Here is a 5516-nt window from a genome sequence, read left to right as displayed (position 1 = left end):
ACAACGGCACCAACATCACATCATCCCCCCTCAACGGCACCAACATCACATCATCCCCCCACAACGGCACCAACATCACATCATCCCCTCAAAATAACACGAACACCACTACACCCCACAACGGAACCAACTTCACTACACCCCACCACAGTACCAACACCCCCACACCATCCAATGCCACAATCTCATCATCTATTCCCAACATAACCAACAGCATCTCGACGATCAGTTCCAGACCAACAGATTCACTGACCACAGCTGGTGCTCTGGTACCTGGCTGGGGCATCGCTCTGTTAGTGCTGGCAGCCATAAGTCTCCTGCTTCTCATCATTCTTCTCATCATTCTGGTAAGTGATTAAAATATGGCCAAATGAATAGGGGTAAAATGATTATGCTTGTAATATAAGTGAAAATAAGGTGAATTAATATTATAACTGATTATTTTGGTGAAAATGGCTTGATTAAAATCATCAGGTCATAAGAATTGTGGTGATCATGATGTTCTTTTCCACTTAGCTGGTGATGTGCTGCTGTTGGCCGAACAAAAGGACTGTCGTGAAAGAGCCAGAAGTCATTATTCCACCCATGTACTTCAATCCAGACATCCCCATGTACTCGACACACAGCACAATTGATTCACCCAATGGCAAACAAGTGGTGAGCTGCTTTCCACATGTCATTCTTATGCAGCTGTTTTTCTGTGATTTATATATCCAGCTTCTTATTAGCCAGATGAAATGTAATGCTTACTCTTAAGAGTTCTAAAAAAGACTCAGGACATGAAACAGTACATGTTGAATCCTTGCTAACAGGGAACGGTCTTTAAAGGTTTCACAAAGGTCTCAATAATGTTCTTGCATTAACATTAAAAGACTGATGGCAAAATTGTATGTCATTGCAAAATGTTCTAAAATGTTCCTAAAACAGTTGGCATTAAAACAGTATTCTAATATTGATAGCGAAAAGTTCAAAAACTTGCGGAAATGTTTTCCTAACTTCATGGAAATGTTAGCAAAACGTTCTTGGAATGTATTTTTTAGCTGTGATTTAATTTATAAAGAATCAAACAACAAAATATAAAAATCAATTCACTATCTTGACAGAATGTAGCCTGTCAAGATACAACAAAAACAACACATGAAGCTAAAGATTTTTAAACTAAAACTACTTTTTATCACTAAATTCGTTTTCCTATCTTTTCATAGATGCAAGGACCACAGCATAGATAAACCATTCCTAGAATGACTTCCCTGAAAAGTGTAAACACATGGCACAATTAAAAAATATTTAATCTGAGGATTCTGACAACATAATGCCAAGTTTAAGATCGGACTAAATGTTTGCCTGACAAATGGGAGGAGTGGAAACCTGTTTATAACTAACATCAGTAATTTTGCAAATCTGTTTCATGAATCTTAAGTTCCATTTAAGTTTACTGTAGATGTTGCTGCTACGTTTTGGATGGAAATAGAAAAGGTTTTCTCCACCACCATCTCCTTGCATGTTAAACACTGACCTCGCGATCACAGATCTGAAGTAGGAAAATTTGGCTACTGTTTCCAAACCTTCCAGTGTCCCTATTGCCTGCACAGGCACCTCTTTGTGCGGCTCTGACTGGGAAACCTGAAGCGTGGGAAACTCGATTCCCGTTCAGAGACCGTGAGGCCTTCATCTGTGTCTCCTCCATCGTCCAGTAGCCACAGCGTCACCGCTCACAATACCCTGCCCACATCCAAACAAAAACATTAGAGAAAGAATCGAATTCTGAATCGAACCCTCACAGAGGCTTCCAGGGCTCGACTCATCTAAGTAGTCATTTTAGGTCGACAGCTGAGCAGAGCATAGAGTGATTTACATCTGCTCTACAGAGCGCATTTCGTAAATACGTTATCTACTTCGGCAAAGAAGCGAAAACGTGACGTCATCTTAGTTCTGTGTCAGCCAACGTAGTGCTTCGAAAAGGAGAGGGTAAGCAGTGGAGTGAGCCGTAGATTGGAATTCGCAATCTCACCACCAGATGTCGCTAAATTTCATACACTGGACAATTTAACACACTGTAATGAATTTTTACTAGTTTTCATAAACATGTATAACTAATGTTAACCAACTCTGTATCAACAGGACGACAGAGAGAAACCTCCAAAAAACCGGACAGGAATGTACGTGGTGAACAAATGAAGGACACAGGTAGAGTAACAAACACATGAATCACGTCATTTACATATTTTTGTATGTAAGAGAGCTCAATCTGACACATTTAACTTCGTCATTTAGGTCATCTGACCCACCCCTTCCACTCCCTGTGTGTGTAGAGTGAGGAATGACTGACGAAATCTCTAAAGGACTATCTATGCACAGGGATAAGATTCCATTTCCATGTCCATTTATTTTCTTACTACTTCAGACAAAACCTCAATTTACTATATACTTTTTTATACAGTATTGTCAACACCAGTGTGCTTTATTATTATGATTTTGCCTAATTAAAATGATTTCCCGAGAAATGCAGTAAATAAAAAAGGCATTTTCACTCAAATGTGAATAAATGGTTTACATTTGACATTGAATTGGTTAAAACATACATTTACATAAACAAATCTAAATAACCTATTAAAATATGTGGAAATTAGAGCTTTAACTTTTAATTTAATGTTACTTCATAAATGTTACATTTACACTATCAAATCATATGTAGAAGAACCTTGTAACGTATAAAACAATCAAGACTCTTCAAAATCATTTTTTGTGTCACCGTAGATTGCAACAAATGTTTATTTTGAAATGTCAGATTTTTCACATCAGTAATTATTGTATTCATCCATTTTTGTTCAAATAAATCTGTTTTGCTATATATATTATATGACATTTAATAACTTTGTGCCATGTGTGAAGTTAATCTCAAAGCATTTGTTTGATGACTGATGTTGTTGTTGTTTTTTTGCATTGACTATATTCTTTATTCTAACATCCTTTTACTGTCCAAAAAGTATTTAAGATAAAATATTACAATATTACAACTTGTTTTATGTATGCTTTCAGATCAATAGATTTTTTGCCTTAAAGCTGTTGATCAAGCTGTTGATGGACACTCCCTGGTTCCACCTCTTCAGATCGATGGCAGGTGGAGCTGATTCTGATAACACTTAATAAACTACAGCACAATGAAATAATATCAAACTGTTTAGTTATATGACACATTAATCTAAAAAAAGCTACAGCACATGTGAGGCTCACCCACTGCATTACGCTGTCAGGGCTGATAAAGGTAAATAAATTGAGTTTCAGTCTTAACATCACGTGTGTTCTTGATAACATGTTTCTGTTCAGTCACTGTACTTGTAGATTTTTTAACTGTAATAAAATTATACATTCATGAGCCTAATGGATTGTCAAGATTTTAGTTAAATTACCTCTCAAAGGTTTGGAGACATTTAAGATAAGCAAATGATGCATTTGAATACTGCATTATTACAAGATGAGTGTTTTGGCACATTGTTGGCTGATGATCTGACCTATTTCTTTAAACTGAATATTGGAAGCACTGACAGATTGGCATCTGTATGGGAGGCCTCGGCTCAAAGGCATATATTAGAGGGAAATTTATAGCTCAAGCAGCAAGAAAGAAAAAGAAGGAAGAGATTTGGTTAAGAAATTGGAAACAAGTATTTATACAATGGAGAATGAGCTGGCTAGACATTACTCTAATGATTTATATCAGGATATTTGTTTTATATCAGGATATATAACACAAATTTCAGTTACATGATATATATATAATAAAAAAGCTGAATATACAATATTTAGACAATGGACTAGGTTTTATGAAGGAGGTGAAAAAGCGGGTAAACTCCTTGCCAGACAAGTAAAACAACAAAACACTGCTAACATCATTCCGGTCATTAAGAAAGGGAATACAATAGTATCACTGACAAAGGAAATAAATGAGTTTTTTCTTTTATAAGCAATTATATACATCTGGTAGTTTGGATGAAGGAAAGCTGACACCAGTTTTTTCTAATATAAAGATGCCTAAATTAGATGTCTTGCCATCAGAGACGTTCCCATTACACAAGAAGAGTTCAAAGCTGAAATAACCTCTATGAAGCCTGGCAAATCACCGGGGGTGGCGAGCTTCCACCAGAATACTACAAAAAGTATGTCGAAATATTGGCTCCAATCTGAGACTATGCCAATATCTAGAACAAGTCATGCCCATACAGTGACCCAATTTGGCTTTAAATGGATTCCAAAGGGTATGAAGTACCTTGGGGTTAAACTAACTCAAAATTTGGAAGATATAATGATGTTGAATTATGCTCTAAAGGTTGCTGCCATCACACCAGTCCTTAAAAAGTCTGAATGTGATACTTCTGACTTAGCAAATTATCGGCCCATATCTAAAATCCCTTTTCTGGCTAAGGTTTTGGAACGTGCGGTTGTATCATAACTTCACTCCCACTTGTCCCTCAACAAGTTGTTAGAACCTTTTCAGTCTGGGTTTCGGGCAGGACACAGTACTGAGACTGCCTTGGTTCGCATTATGAACGACCTCCTCATCTCTGCTGACACTGGTGCCTTTACTATATTGGTACTGTCAGATCTGAGTGCAGCTTTTGATACGGTGTGTCACCCAATATTAATTGAAAGAATGGAGACCTGGCTTGGTATCTCTGGTACTGTGTTGGAGTGGTTTAAATCTTACCTCACCGATCGTTACCAGTTTGTTGTATCAGGTAACTGTAAATCCGAGCCTGGGCAGGTCCATTAAGGTGTTCCTCAGGGGTCAGTCCTAGGTCCTATACTCTTCAGTATTTACATGCTTCCTCTAGGGCAAGTTATTAGGAAGCATGGTTTAAGGTTTCATTTTTATGCCGACGATACCCAAATATACTGTATATTAGTATGAAAACTAATATTACGGGTATCACTGCAACACTCTCGGATTGTCTGCATGAAATTAAAACATGGATGCACCACAATTTTCTTAAAGTAAATGGTTCAAAAACAGTGGTCCTTCTCGTTGGCTCCCCAGCAGCTGTCTGTAATGGCAGAAATTTCAAATTGCATTTTGATAAGTCTACTTTGAGTCCATCCTCTTAAGTTCATAATCTTTGTGTTTTCTTTGATTCCCACTTGACCCTTGATGCACATATAAGAAAATTTCTAAATCTGCATTTTTTCATCTCCGAAACATTGGCAGGATCAGGCCTTTACTTTTGCAACCTGATAAAGAAAGGCTCGTACATGCATTCGCAGAGGTGGGTAGAGTAGCCAAAATCTTTACTCAAGTAAAAGTACAAGTAACTAGAGAAATTGTTACTCAAGTAAAAGTAAAAGTCACTATTTTAAAAATTACTTGAGTAAAAGTAAAAAAGTATGCAATGAAAAAACTACTCAAGTAGCTAGTTACTTAGTTACTTTGTGTCTGATTATATAGGCCTACTACATAAAATTAATATTAACGCCAATATTTTAATATTACATTTTAATCAATATTTTTAATTATCATAAACAGA

General features: G+C 36.7%; 1 long non-coding RNA gene across 1 annotated transcript; it reads left to right on the top strand.

Moving 5' to 3' along the window:
• Positions 1–214: 214 nt before the first annotated feature.
• Positions 215–4171, top strand: LOC130558199 (uncharacterized). Its single transcript, XR_008963401.1, has 4 exons — positions 215–347; positions 517–657; positions 2122–2187; positions 2275–4171. It is a non-coding gene; the product is annotated as an uncharacterized LOC130558199 (long non-coding RNA).
• Positions 4172–5516: the final 1345 nt, after the last annotated feature.

The sequence above is a fragment of the Triplophysa rosa genome, linkage group LG8, assembly GCF_024868665.1.
Source record: "Triplophysa rosa linkage group LG8, Trosa_1v2, whole genome shotgun sequence".
Classification (NCBI taxonomy): Eukaryota; Metazoa; Chordata; class Actinopteri; order Cypriniformes; family Nemacheilidae; genus Triplophysa; species Triplophysa rosa.
The sequence above is the reverse complement of the archived record's forward strand: the minus strand, read 5'-3'. Positions and strand labels throughout refer to the sequence as shown.